This window comes from Adiantum capillus-veneris, chromosome 4 (assembly GCF_014529385.1).
Source record: "Adiantum capillus-veneris isolate H3 chromosome 4, ASM1452938v2, whole genome shotgun sequence".
Lineage (NCBI taxonomy): Eukaryota > Viridiplantae > Streptophyta > Polypodiopsida > Polypodiales > Pteridaceae > Adiantum > Adiantum capillus-veneris.
Window position 1 is genome coordinate 45235089 of NC_140934.1, and position 11769 is coordinate 45246857.

The window sequence follows — 11769 nt, forward strand, 5'->3', positions numbered from 1 at the left end:
GAATGTCATGATAATCCAAGTGCAGGGCACCCGGGTATTAGAAAAACTTATGCTCTTGTACGACGACTATTTTACTGGCTAGGTATACATGGATTTGTTCAAGCTTATATCTTGCATTGCCAAAAATGTCAAGTTAACAAAGCAGAGCGCCTGAAAGTAGGAGGACTCTTACATCCTTTGGAGATTCCCAATGGAAAATGGGAAAGCATCTCTATGGACTTTATTGTGGGTTTACCAACCACTGTACGAGGTGATGACTCAGGATGGGCGGTCGTAGACCGATTGACTAAACTATGTAAGTTTATTCCAACTAAATCAACGGTTAAGACACCAGAACTGGCCAAGTTATTTGTGGACAATCTATACAAGTTGTATGGTTTGCCAAGTAACATTGTCAGTGACCGTGATCCCAAGTTTCACAGTCACTTCTGGAGGGCTGTGTTTAAACGATTGGGTACACAACTGAACCTCAGTACAACCGATCATCCATAAACAGATGGTTAGACTGAACGAGTTAACCAAGTGCTAGAGGATATGCTAAGAGCATACGTCAGCAAAAAACAATCAGACTCGGAAGAATACTTACCTATTCTTGAGTTTGCTTACAACAGTGCTAAGCATGTCACAAATGGATTTAGTCCTTTCATGCTCATGTATGGGTTTCAACCTAGGTCACCTGTTACGGTGGTGTTGGCAACCGAAAAGCTCCAACAGGTTAAGGATTTTCTCCAAGACCTCATGGATATGTTGAAACTCGCTCGTCAAAATTTCTAACAAGTGCAAGATCGGCATAAGAAGTACGTTGATGAGAAACGTTGGCAAGTTACCTTCGAGGAAGGGGAGCAAGTATTTTTACGTGTGCCAAAACATTTAGAAAGTCTGAAAACTGAGCCAACACTTAAATTATCTCCACGATATTGTGGGCCTTTCAAAATACTCAAGCGAGTAGGTGATCATACCTACAAATTATTGCTACCTACACATTCTTGTATTCATCCGGTGTTTCATGTAAGCCGTTTACATAAGCGGTTACATGGGGATGACAATGTCATTGACCAACAGATTTTGGTTGATTTCATTGAACCTCCTACCTTACTGCATGAACCTAAACGTGTTCTCGATTATTATGAGTTACATACACACGTCATCATGTACGTCAACAAGCCTTAATCAAGTGGAAAGACCGACCTGAGGAAGGTGCCACTTGGGAAAACATTAGTGTTCTTAAGAAGAAGTTTCCCACTTTTGTTTTCGAAGAAGAAAACTCTTCTTAAGGGGGGAGTAATGTCAGGATACCGGCAAGGCCGGGCTAGACAAGGGCAAGGCTAGGCTAGGTAGTGTGGAAAGGGAGTCCAACTAGGGCAAAGGGCTAGGGGCCATGCTATATAGTGGGTGGTTGGGTGGTGGACTCCTACGTTCTAGTTCCCCTTGTTTAACATTGGGGACAACTCATTTTATAAGTATTTTCGTCGATCAAAGTTGTTTTCGATCGAAAAAGACTTCGATCAAAAGATCTTTTGAACGAAAAAGGAAAATATGGGTATTTGAACATTATTCGGAATTACGGCATATAATAGCGTTTTATACGTATAATTTTTTTTAAACGGGCATGTAAATGCAGCCAAGGTGCCAAAGAGTTGGGTCTTCCTTCTTCTTGGCTGTAGCAAAGCGAATGCCACATACTAGAGATTTTATAAAAAACTATGAGTCATTCCAAATGAAAAGTTAATGTGTCCACATGTGCCCTATGGGAGGAAGATACATGGCATAATCAAAGGTCATCATGACACAATTGAAAAATACTCATCTCAGAGGAGACTATTTTGCATGCAAGTGTTAATTAGCACAATATTTTGTTGAGCATGCCTCATTTGCGTAGTCGAAAAGAGACCGACTCTTCCTTCATGCATGAGAGATAATGAACCCTAACGATGGAAGTTGGAATCAAAGAACGATACGATAGAAATCAAGTTTTGGTACAGATTCTCTCTTTGGAGGAGGAATGATGATGGGAGGCCGCTTCTCATGTTTCTGTGATGATTTCTTCAATAGAGACCGCTTTTACAATCCATTCTTTGCCAAGCCCATGTATGGGTATGGGCATGTGCATGGGCATGGGCACCGACTTTGTTTGGTGGGGGTGGACTCTTTGGCTATGACAATCCTTTTGGCATGGACATGTGCATGAAGATCCTTTTTCATCGCTTTGAATTTCTCACATGTCCTGATGGCACCTTGTTGATCATCAACCCTCTTGACCTCCACCTTCTCAACTTGTAAGTACTTCTTATTAACTCCCAGATATTTTCTACCACAAAGTGATGTGAGTGAGAATACTTGAGCCCACATTTGTATGTATTTGCACTAACGAGAGAGTACATCAATACTTAGATTTCCCTCCCTCTTAATCAGCTTTTTGATATATTCTCTTTTGTTCATTTCTAAAAAATTGTCTACTCTTTTCTTCTTAAGTTTCCACAAAGGAACTTTTTACTCTCTTGAGGAGAGGATTTCTTAAGTTTCCACCAAGGATGAGAAAGGGAATACAATTCAAAACCAAGATGAGATGGATGCACTTATGCTCAAGTATCTCAGCCAGATTATCGGCCAGCCAAAAACCCAATCTCAGGAAGTGGAAGAAGCCCGGGCATCTGTACTTGGAAGTGTTGGAAAGAAGGTTCCCCAGGAGGAAGGCAACCGCATGGAAAAGGCCTTCTCTAAGGAAGAATGCTCAGCGGCACTAAAAGCTCTTGGCAATGAAAAGTCCCCCGATTGGGATGGACTAACGACTGAATTCTTCATGGAATTTTGGGATGATCTCAAGGGTCCAATCACACGGATGGCCAATCTAGCAGTTTTCGAAGAGTCGTTGGATGCAAGTGTTAAGAGAGGGCTTATCAAGCCCATCCCCAAACAGATGTGCTGCTCTCAACTTGAACATTGGCGTCCCATTACGATGATGTCAGTAGCATAAAAAATTATTGCCAAGGCAACATCTCTCAGACTTGCCCCCCTCCTGAGTTGGATCATCTCTCCCCATCAACATGGGTTCATTAAAGGGAGATCTATATATGACAATATCTTGGCAGCAATGGTAGGAATAGAGTATGCATCCTTCTCCAAGAAAAAGTTCATCCTGCTGCAGCTGGACCTCGACAAAGCCTATGATAGGATAGAATGGTCCTATATAGAAGAATTCATGGGAGCTATGGGCTTTGGGCCTCGCCTGTGTAGCCTCATTCACACACTAGGCGGTGGCAGTCAATCAGAGCTCTTGTTTAATGACATAATTGTGGGATCTTTTGTGGTTAAAAGGTCTATTAAGCAAGGATATCCCCTGGCCCCCTTGTTGTTCGCCATCGGGTCGCATCCTCTCATTACAATGCTCGAAGCCAGTGCTGCGCGGGGAGAGATTCAAGGTCTGGCATTGCCAGGCAACGACTAGCTACTAGCCAAAATGTTCGCAGATGATTCGCTTCTATTCTTAAAGGCGTGCCCTCAAGTTGTCAGGAGATCTCTAGAGATTGTGCAAACATTTTCCGTGGACTCAGGATCCAAGTGCAATATAGAGAAGTCAAGACTAATCTCCCTGTTGGAGAACGACTCTTTTGACCCTGCAGTATGGACATGAGAGATTATCTCAAAAGGGAGTATATTTAGACACTTGGGAGCCCCTGTAGGGGTGGACGTAACCCACAAGAAAATATTTCAATGGGTCATGGAAAAAATAAGCACCAAAATGAGAAGGTGGGAGTTTGTTCTCCTACCCTTCCAAAGCCGGATCAGAGTGATCAATGCTTTCATGATCCCGTATATAGCTTTCCGCAGCCCTGTGCTCAAGATGGCTAAGTGTAACTGGAAAGAATTCTTAAAACCAGTGAAAAGTTTTCTTTGGAAGAACAACATGAAAACCTCTCGGCCGTGGGGCAGTGGGCTAGATGGAAGGTAGTTGCTCGCCCGAATGACCAAGGAGGGCTCGGCATTCTTAACCCTGTATCTCATGTTGAGGCCCTTTGTTCCAAATTTATGGTCTCATTGGCTAAACAGGACCAAGCTTGGGCTATCATGATCAAGGAAATGATTGATGCAACAAAACTGGGATCGAAAGGGGGAAAGTGGAAGGGGGTTGTGATGCACGACAAACTGCTCGCCCCGAAGTGGTCTTATCTTAGATCTGGTGGACTCTTAGGGGAGCTGATGAGGAAGTGTAAAAGTGCTGTTGAGGTTTTGGAATGGGGGGAAGTAACTAGATACTTTAAGAACTCCATTTTGCACTAGTCCCCTTAGCTCTCTAAAATAGTGGGGCTGCCGCAAAGCCCCTACTGGATAGATATGGCCAGGAAGGTGAATAATAAGGGGCTCATTCGACTAGAGAAATTCTGGGATGGCAACAGGAAGTGCTCAAAAACTGTTGACTCTTTAGCCATCCAATTTCAGTTGGATGGCTTTGAGATCTTACTAGTCTATAGGGTGATTAAAGAGCTTGATAAGGTGGTGATGAGAATTTGTGAATCCAACTTTGAATGGGACGCTTGGAGATGGATTTGGAGTCGCCTCTTTTAAAAACCACACTCTAAAGGCGTCTACCATGCATTAATGTACGAGGCTGATTGGTGTAGCCCCCTCAACAAATTATGGAAGAGGCACTGGACGGAAAAACGGTGGGAGGGAGTCATGGAGAACATCTGGAAGCCAAGATGGCCTCAGTATATGAAAATATTTCTATGGAAAGTGATGTGGGGTGCTCTGCCGATGGGCGTAAAGATACAAGAAAGAGGCATCGGATCCGATCGGTGCTCAGGGTGCAGAATAGCTAGTGAAGACCGAGCCCACCTGTTCATGGGATGCCAGGCAATTAGGGGCATGGCTGGGAAAATATGCAAGTGGATTCAAAGGACATGGCAAATTAAGTTCTTCAAGAATGATCTGTTCTCTGGTAGTAACAGGATGGGAAGTCCTGCTCTTCTTGTATGCACTCAAATAATCAGGTATTACTTCTTCCGCCACATTTGCCAAGCAAAGAACCGCCGCGTGTTTGAGGGGGGTCTTGCTGTGGGCAAGCTTTTGTGAAATCACTCAAGAGAGTAGATTGATGATCCACATGATCGGATGCAAATAGAGGATTGGTGTAGAACAATACATAACATATTGTAATGAGTAAAGCTGAAGAGTAGGAATGGTTTCTCGGCCAAGCAGATAATTTGTAATCCTTTGACCCTCAAGGCTCGGTCTGAGCTCGAGGATCGGTGTATATCTTTGTTCTTAATACTATCCAGTCACAATTGTGAGTTTTGTAAATTAAAAAAAAAGTTTCCACCATTGCATACGTACGTAAATGATTGCGGAATCTTTTTTCAATGGGATAGTGGAGCATTATGCCGTTTTATACGAACAAACGGTATAAGCTTTGTTGTGTTAAGAAATGGAACTTTTTACTCTCTTGAGGAGAGGATATTTCTTTCCAATTTTTACACTCTTTACAATTTCTGCAATATGTGTACTTAGGGCATCATTATAACACTGACTTGAATTATTTTCCTTTGGGCCTATGGCTTTGTATCAATATCTATTCTTTCCCTTAAAATCAATATCATTCGGGCATTCTGTGGGAATTTTCAAGTAATAAAAATTAGCTAGGCTTTTTTATTTTACACACACACACACACACACACACACACACACACACACACACACACACACACACACACACACACACACACACACGCAGAGAGAGAGAGAGAGAGGGAGAGAGAGAGAGAGGGAGAGAGAGAGAGAGAGAGCTCATCTTGTTCATTCCATGTGTATACTCTCTAGAAAATGACGCACAAAATCATGTGTGTACCATGAGGTTTGTCACATGGAGTCTTTACTTACTCACCCACCTTCACTGACTTAGATAGCTTTCTGGAATTTAGCCTTATCCATGCTAAATTAGCAACCTAGTTCCCTCCATATGTTTGTAAACATCCCCCATTAGTGGAAGCCCTAGATATCCTATCTTTCCTATATATTGGCACCTCTCTGCATCCTCTAATTGAGCAATGTGTGAAGCTTATGAGCTAATCCTATTGTTGTTAGTCTCATAATTTGGCCAATTCTCATTAGGCTATTGAGTACTTAATTAAGTTAGTTGATTTTATGTCACTCATATTATGAATGCATGCCTAATTTAACTCCCTAAATCCCCAACAACTAGTATCAAAGTCCTCAAAGGTTAGTATTTTCTAGTCCCTTGTAATCTTAGGGTATCCCTGTGCTAGTTCTTTAGAGCATTACTTAGATTCCAAATGATTGCTTCTAATTTTCATCAATAAGTATTCAGCTAATACAAATCTTGATTATCCCACAATTCAAAGCCATCCTACACCCTCTTGTAAAACTAAGCAAAAGGTACACTTGCCTTTTGGTAGCCTTCATCTACTCAACCGGTGGTGAATCATATTGTTCCATACAAAGGGAAATTGTACATTAGCTTGGGATGTAGCTCTTTGCAGTGGGATTTGGGAGGATTACTATATCACATCCCCAATTTTGGAAGATATCATAGAATCGACCTATCTAGAAAACCATGCACAATGCAAAGCTCCTATTCCTAGTGTGGTGTAAAATACGTCAAGCCATCTTTGCTTACATTTTTGCAAGCGTATGGGGTACCACCTCCCTAAATTTCATCTATAATAAGCCCTTTTACTATGAGCGCCATCCTCTCATTCCTTGCCTCTTCTAAGAACTAATGAATTGGTTATGGTAATGTTCACTTAATATTAGTTATTCTTTTGATTCTCCCTTAATGCATCTTTATAGAGATATTTGTGTTGCTCAATTCCTCTTATGGTATATATGTATTTACTATCTTGTTTGTAGATGACCTCCTTTTGTTTGGGGATTTCTAATCACCGAGCAAAAAGAATCGAGCGAAGACAATTTCGAGCGAACTGACACAATATTAACTATGGTGAAAGAAAAAAATTATGCCATGCACATTACTTTCACTACACAAATCTAACACTCAATCGACAAAAAATGAGATTTTAGAACCAATATGAAAATTGAATACCTGAGGCACAAGCAATCTCTTCACACTTGAAACATATACAATCAATTCCACGTGGCATACCTCCTCTCAAAAATAGGTTGTAAAAAATTTGGCAAGTTCTAGTTTACTATTTACCAGAAGTTCAAGTCAAGACTTTTCGTCTCGCTTAAGTTCGTTGGCAGCCTATGCAACATTGGCTTCTAAGCTACCTCTTAATTCTCTGAGCCCTCCTAGTTGCAAATTTAAGGATAAAATAAAGCTTGAAGAGGTGCCTTGCAAGACCTCCAAAAGGCTACTTTATCTGATCATTTTGCTTTTGGAACCACTTTCCTTAAAGAAAATTTCTTGAGATTAGTAGATAGAAATGATACGACCCAGAACCAAATACAAGTTCTTCTATATAGGAAAGGTCCAATTCTCATGTGCATTTGCATGTTGGATGCAGAGATAAAGTCATGAAGCAACAATTCCTTAAAAGCTTCTATATTGTGAGTGCTCTCACTGTTAAAAATACCCAATGCCATGTCACAACTAGAGAATCATCTAATCCTAGGATATCCAGGCAAGATTGAAAGACTCTTTTAGTCCTAGCTCATAGAATGGTGATTTACATCTTCCAAAGCTTGCAAGATCTTTTGTAGCAATAGGTAAACAAGAGAAACCATCACAAGAACAGAGGTACAATAGAAATGTTTCTTCTACATGCCGACGTCTATGGTTACAATCCAATGTCCCTCCAATCTATTACAGTACTGTTGTCTGTCACTTAGGATAAATATCAGACTGTAAGCGAACATCATTTGCGCTATGGGGTATACCAAGTTGGAATGAATTGAGAGTGTTGGTTTGAATCCTGACTTGTGTTAATTAGAGTTTGTGGTCATTTGTAGCCTGTCCTAGTTCGGATCCCGAGCTGTGTTGAACAGAGTTCGTGCTCATTTGTAGCCTATGTCAAACACGTTTGGTGGAACGAACAGTTGCCTGGTTAATCTACTAAGAAGGTTGTCCCTACGGCTACATGGCAGGCTCTTAAGGATCCCACATCCTTGAGAGTCTGATATTTAGCAAGAACCGGATTTTGTGGGCGTGATTCTATGGGCAAGGAGCAGCAAATGGGCAAAATGCAGAAATTGTAGGTGCAAGTGAGACAAACGACAAACAAAAAATAAGTCATTCACAAAAGCTTGGAATCCAACTCATTTTGACAAATGCTATTTTTTTCAAGAGAAAATTACCAAAGTACCCCTCTAATTTGTGAAAATTTCCAAGATATCCCTCAAAATTTAGAAATTCCCAAAATACCTTTGTATCTATTTTGGTTGGATTCTTCAAGATTTTCTAATCTTAATTCCTTTTTTACAATTGAGATCCGTTTTTGAGTGCTTAGCATGTAATTTGTTACAAATTACCAAACAAAAAGGGCAATTATGTTCAAAAATAATGAAGCAACTCGTCTCCAAAGCCTACATAACCAACTCAAATTCTAGTTTTAGCATCTTGTATTGATAGACAATCAGCCTTCTTATAAAAAGCTTTTTTTAAAAAATCTTTGGAGAAATTTTATCTCAAAACTGGGCGTATAATTGGGAATTTTGGAGAATCTGTAGGACATTTTGAAAATTCAGGACAAAATATCGGGGTTAATTTTGCTCTTTTGTAAATGACCCTACCCGCACTGGTTTGCTACTGCAACCAGTTCGCGCCGACGCGAAATGGTTGCAGCTGCATACCAGGGAGCCAGGGAGAGTGCGGTGCCACAGGCTTCTAGCAGTCGAAGATGGTATGTCCATGCCATAGAGCTCTTGGGTAAGATAGTTTTGTGGGCAAGAATTCGGGAGTTTGCAGGCGTTGGGCAGACATCAAAATGCTCACAAGCACGAACGTCAGATTGCAGTGGAGGAGCAGGTAGAGGCGAACACAAGGGGCTCTCTTTCTCCGAGCTCATCTCTCACCAAAATGGAGGCTTACCGCTGAATTAAACCACATAACCATCTCTCTCTCTCTCTCTCTCTCTCCCCCACACACACCCCCACCCCCACTGGCTGAAGCGAGCTGGTGGTGTGGTGGGGAGGAAGGCTTTCTTTGCATGTGGTGCTGCCTAGAACAGCAGCTCCCATCTTGTCTGCTTGAAGCTCTTGAAGCTTTTTATAAAAAAATACCTTACTCGCATGAACCTACTCGGCCCTGGTTTGCTGCTACAACCAGTCCACGCCGGTGCGGACTGGTTGCAGCAATAAACCAGGGCCAGGTAGGTTCATGCGGGTAATGATGAGCTTTAGTGATGAGACGTGCAGAGGCAGGCACTTTCAACCCTTACCTTCCTTGAGCCTCCCTCAACGATCAGTCTAGACGGAAAAGGAGGTGTGTCGTGCAGAGAGGTGAACGTTGCAGGATGTGCCACTCTCAGGTGAGCACTGTAGGCCGTGCCACCCTCAGTGTGGAGAGAGAGAGAGAGAGAGAGAGAGGGATGAGGCCGCCTACAAGACCAGTTTGGAAGCAGAGAGGGAGGCATCCACGCACACTGTCTATGCAGCATGCCTACTGCTAGCTCTTGTGTGCACCTTGCCAGTGGCAAGAGGTTGTCAGGCTAGGTGCTTCATTTGCCTGTACATTTCAGTTTTGCTACAAAAAGATTTTGGAGAGGACTTTGCCGAGATGCAGGCCTTGCCACCCTCAGCGGAGAGAGAGAGAGAGAGAGAGAGAGTGTGTTTCTACCAGCGGGTCCTTTGGTTCAAGGGACGAGGGGAGGGAAGAGATGACCGTGAGCGAAAACATGCACGCCATTGGTGAAGGTGGTCAAGAGGAGATTGTTCATCTATTGTTGCGCAGGAGACAACATACTTGTCATTTGTCATCATATTTGTAACTAGTCACTCAAGCCACATTTCATGTGACCCGAGAATAGCTATTTCTATTGCTACTCATGTGTAAATGAAATCCCAATGTAGATCCGCTTAGATGCGTCAGACAAGAATGTCACCCTCACTGATCTCAAAACTTCATGTGACTCAAGGGCCGACAATAGCTATTGCTACCAACAGTAGTAGCTACTATGATGGCATTGAGGTGGACATGGATCCTAAGAAGATGCTCAAAGTAGAAGACCCAAACACATTCCAAGCGAACATCCAAAAAGTGATGCCTGAGGGATATTGGGTCACCATGCCCAGTGGGCGCGAGGCATTTTTGTCGGCCCAAGACTTGGGCTTCTTGGGTGGCTTGGAGAAACTGCAGCATCTATTCCATCCTTGACAAGAGGTTATAGTGCGTGTTGTGACTCACAGCAATTGTGGTTATAGTGCGTGTTATGACTCACAGCAACTGTGGTTGAGAGGTGCTCTTGCTTAAGAATCTTGATCCTAACAAGCCAGATCCCCCACCCAAACCTCTCCGTAAGGAATTTGAGGGTGGCCGTAGGCCTCACTCATCATCAAGGTATAGCTAAACTTAGGTGCCTTTTTGAACTTGTATATGGTTTCTCAAGATCCCTTTGTAACTTGATTAGAAATTTCACAATGTAGAGATCAAAGTTGTCATTTTTACGGGTTTTTTATTTCCCGGATGATTTGAATAGCAACGTAAGGCAGATGTATGAGACATGTCTTGCGGGAGGGAGAGAGAGAGAGAGAGAGAGAGAGAGAGAGAGAGAGAGAGAGAGAGAGAGAGTCGGCTTGGGTGTGGGCCTCATGAGCATGAACCTCTTCCTCACCCCACAATACTATACTTCCTATAATTAGCTCTTTAAAATGTCCATAGTATGAAGATTACTCCTTCACCAAGCCTATCCTATATTGCTCTCTAACCCTGCCCTCACTGCCATGCAATCCCCCCACTAGGTACCGTCTTCTTCTACCCCGGCTTGCGACCCTCCTTCACGTGCGGTTGGTGAAAACTCCTCCCATCAGTAATGCAGCAAGACTCCTTGCAGAAACCTCTTATCCATGTCTGCTCTGTGGTGCTACAACATAGGAAGAGAGGCGAATTCCATGAGAGAGAGAGAGAGAGAGTGCTATGCTTTGTCAAGGGTGTTTAGAATAAAAGGTCTTCACATTTGATCCAATAAGGCATAGTGGAATATTTGTATGTTAATCAAAGTGGGTACGATTTATATTACTTTGCTCTTCAAGGCAACCTAGTGTTTGGGAAAAAGCTTTAGCCTTGAGCCAGTTGAAAAATCAAAACAACTTGTTGAAGGGAAGGGAAGAAGGAGTAAATCCACTAGAAAATTTCATTGATGCTATAATAATGCAACTTCATCTATGGTATCTTCTCATAAGATATGTTATTATTTTGTTATCATGGCTTGCTCAAAGCTAGACTTTACCTCATGCTTGGTTTTCAACATAGAATGAGTGTATTAATTACAATGATATATTGATTACATGATAAGTGTGTAAAATACGATCATTAATAGTGATTGTGTAGTGGTTTAAGGGGTTGTTTATTTTTTTGAAAACTTGGCTTTGGTCCTACAAGTAGGAGAGTCTCTCAAAGAAAAGGAAGAGGGTCTCTGTCTCACGATCCTCTATGCAGTGATCAAGTGTGCTCCTTGTTAGTCACATAGGACTTTGATGACAATGATCTTCATGGTGATGAGAGAGAGAGAGAGAGAGAGAGAGAGAGAGAGAGAGAGCACAAACATTGGCTTGAGATCATTGAATGAAGTAGATGCTTACATAGCTAGGAGGGAGGCAACCTTGAAATTGGCTCCAATCTTGGTTCCATGGGATTAG

General features: G+C 42.2%; 1 pseudogene; it reads left to right on the forward strand.

The window, feature by feature from the left end:
- Positions 1-9967: 9967 nt before the first annotated feature.
- LOC147459075 (uncharacterized) lies at positions 9968-10481 on the forward strand (annotated as a pseudogene).
- The last annotated feature ends 1288 nt before the right edge of the window (positions 10482-11769 follow it).